A 3,984-nucleotide genomic window follows, 5' to 3' on the forward strand; every position below is an offset into this window, starting at 1 on the left:
GTGGAATATGAGGAAACATTTGCACCAAGGGAAACATATTCCTCAATCATAACCATTCGAGCATTAGTTACACATATGGCATGGAATTTCCACCAGATGGATGTGAATATCACCTTTGTCGATGGTGTTGTTCAGGAAGAAATTGACATAGAGGAGCCAGAGGGATTTGAGACATATGACTGGGAGGCACGTGTAGAGTCAAAAGAGCCCTATATGGTGTCAAACAAGCACCCTGAGCATGGTACACTCAAATTTATACGTATGCCAGTTAATTGGGATTCACCAAAAATGAAGCAGATATCAACCTCTATCACATTGTGGTATTTCAAGTTGTTTATCTTGGTATTGTATGTTGAAGACTTAATAATTAAAGGAGATGAGTAGTTATTTAGAGATGAAGGACATGGGATTGATACATTACTTCCTTAGGCTTGATATATGATAGGGTGATGGTGAGATGTTTGTGAGTCAGGGAAAGTATGCCTCTGAATACTTCAAAGATTTTACATGGATAACTGCAAGCCTATGGACACACCTCTAGCTACAAACTAGAGGAAGGAGAGTGCTTCTTTAGGAGAGGCAATAGATGCTACCATCTACAAATAGCTTGTGGGATCCTTGATGTATCTAGTGAACACAAGGCCTGACATATGTTATGCAGCTAATTAGTTGATTCAAGCCATGGTTAAGCCCACCAAGCTTTATTGGAAGGTGACAAATCATGTGTTGAGGTACCTTAGAGGCACAACTAAGAATGGGGTATGGTAGAGGAGGACAAAGGGAGTGAAGCTCCAAGGCTTCACTGATGCAGATTGGGCATGGAGTCCATCAGACAAGAAAACTACTTCAGGTGCTATCTTTAGTGTTGGGTATGTAGCTATTTCCTAGTATAGTAGGAAACAGAGGTATGTGGCACTCAACTCAGCAGAGTTTGAATACATGGCTACACGTCAAGAAGCATGTGAGGCCATGTGGATGAGGAAAATACTTGTGGGTCTTTTCAGTCAACAGATGGATTTGACAATGATTTATTGTGATAATCAGAGTTGTATCAAACTCTTTGAGAATCTAGTATTTCACGAGGTCCAAGCACATTGATATCATGTACCATCACTTGCAGAATTGTGTGTAGAGGAGAATTATGATGTTACAGTACATTCCAACTGAGAAGCGGGATGCAAATATATTGAAAAAGGCATTGTCAAGAGGCAAATTCAAATTCCACAGGTGCAAGATATGGGTAGTTCAAAATCCCTTTCTTGCTAAGAGGGAGTGTTAGAAAATGTAGCAAGAAAGGCTAAATTTGACTTGTTCCTTAGTCAAATTTAGTAATTCGATTTTCCAAATCAACAAGATGACTTGGATGGAAGTTAACTTGTGTGACATGGCCTTGTCTACTTGTTTACTTAGTAAATTCTAGTTATAGGCTAGAAGTAGAGTTGCGGATGTAGTGTTGCTAAAATTTAACAATCTAATTCAGTTATTTTTAGTTTGACTCAGTTAACTGAGCTGAAACAACTAGTTGAGTCAGTTGAGTAGTAAAATTGTTGTTAACTCAATGATCTCTCAGTTAAACTAGTCAATCAACTAAAAATAACCCAGACATGTATGGAATTTGAATTGTCAAACTAAAGTGGAGGAAAAATCGCATTGTAATTATTAATTGTATATTAGTTGAGTGTACATTGTGGGCATTGAGGAAGACAATCAATTAGTTGGGATTCTCACAAGGGAATAATGAATTCCCCTATTATTTAGGAGTTAATTTCTTGGGGAGTCATGCAAGGAAATAGGAGAAAGATGGGGTTGTGAATTGACTAAGCATTTACCTAAGCAGGACAATCAATAGGAGAACAATTTTGCAGTGAACGGTGTGCTTTAGGATTGAAGCAAGACATTGTAATAGTTTCTCATTCTCATATGATTGATGAAAAGAAGTGGAAGGGTTTTTCCCTATTGGGTTTCCCTATAAATAGTCGTGTTCTTGCGTTTTTCTTATGGTTTCATGTCATTGCATGTGTTTCTAAATTGTGATTTCCATTTTCCAAAATAGTAGAGGATATTTGTAATCTCTTGTTTTCAGTTCAAATACATCAGTAGTATCAAATTTATATTAATTTTTACACTCTTAGAGTTTCGTAGGGTACAAATATCTCAGCGATGGGAAGCTAAAAATGTTCCCAACAATCCCAACACTTGTTGGACCACTCTCTTGCCCTTTATGATTCTCACCCAAAATAAAACAACATTTGGCCAAGTTCATACACCCCGCCTTACCTCAGATTTGATCGCTGGGGTCAATGGATTATGGTTGGTGTCTATACACACAATATGGTTCCACTAGGGTGTGGTTTCACCAATGTCCACTAGCTGTTGGACTTGCTAACATGCCAACAAAGTCATGTTATCCCACCTCCTCTCGACCTTGAAAACAAAGCATATATGGACTAAAAAGAAACCTAGGATAGGTTCATAAAGAAGAACTACAACTGTTGTTCACCCAACCTCCTGTAGTTTTAAGGAGACTCGTGGCCCAATTCCTGATACCTAAATTCTTAGTTTTGACAGAATAACTAGTGTAGGGATTGGTTAAACTATGTATACCCATAAATTTGGAAATCAACTGATTGAAAATGAACACAATTACGCATTCACCATGCACATAATGATGAATAACATATCCTAGCCACAGTTTAAAATTCATGTGCATACATGACACCATTCTAATCACAAAGACACATTGACCATCAAAACTCAGACATTCATTTACATTTACAAAGACGCAAGATACTGCACGATCCACAATGTAACAAGATTCATGACACTCCATAAGGAAATACACATAAGAAATGTACACTTATCGATTTGTGTTTAATGATGACTGAAAATTGAAGGAAGGATTTCAACTCTTCACCCAATTGTAAGCCAGCCACATTGCAATATTTCTTGCAGCTGATTACCTTGAGATAGATCCAAACTCTAAGGGGATGCATACTAAGAGAAATTTAAACTGAAGGCTTAATCACATAACGAGGAGAAGGAGTCCATAGTTTAGTTAGTTTATCAACTAATCAACAATAGTAAGCACCAAAGTGACTCACTGCGCAAATGCAACCTTAAACAAATTGTCTCTGATCGTATCAACAAAGATCGAAGGGACAAAAATGGAATCGATGTCTACGAAATCTTGCAAGGAAAAGTTGTCACGTTCTTCAGAGTAGACTACCCCCAGAAAACGAAGAGCACAACAAATCATTATCCTTATATAAGATAACATGAATGGTAAGTGAAAAAACAACCTCGGTATAGGGGCAAGATAGTACTAGCCGGCAAGCTGGTGGAATTAGGGTGCACTCTCAGAGTCAATTTTGCAGTTGTTAGATAATGTTTTCTTAAATTGGTATGATTTTGTCTTAATTGTTAATTTTCTTAAATGAATTTCATCTTATGTGGTCATTGTCTTAAATATAAAGTTTTGTCTTAAAATAATTTTTTCTTAAACTGTTTTTGTCTTAAATATAAAGTTTTGTCTTAATATATTTTTGTCTCAAATTGTTTTTCTCTTAAATATTAAGTTTTGTCTTAAAATATTTTTGTCTCAAACTCTTTTTGTCTTAAATTTAAAGTTTTGTCTTAAAATATTTTTGTCTTAAACCGTTTTTGTCTTAAAATGTTTTTGTCTTAAATATAATGTGTTTGTCTTAAACTGTTTTTGTCTCACATTGTTTTTGTCTTAAATTTTTGAGACAATTCAATTGATATTAAAATTTAATGTAAAATAACTAAAATAAAAAGTAAATTTCTTAAGACAAAATATTTCTTTTGTCTTATAAAAATGTATTAAAAATAAGCTTTGTGTAATAGTGGAAGTAAGATAACGATGAAATGTATCCCTATCATATTGAATTTTGTTAATAGCATATTGAATTTGGTTAATGAAGTAAATGGCCATGCCACGGAGGTGGTGAGCTATTTCGTTTGGCA

The sequence above is a fragment of the Pinus tabuliformis genome, chromosome Q (genome assembly GCF_031772625.1).
Source record: "Pinus tabuliformis cultivar Carrire ecotype Pingquan chromosome Q, CPIR1, whole genome shotgun sequence".
Classification (NCBI taxonomy): domain Eukaryota; kingdom Viridiplantae; phylum Streptophyta; class Pinopsida; order Pinales; family Pinaceae; genus Pinus; species Pinus tabuliformis.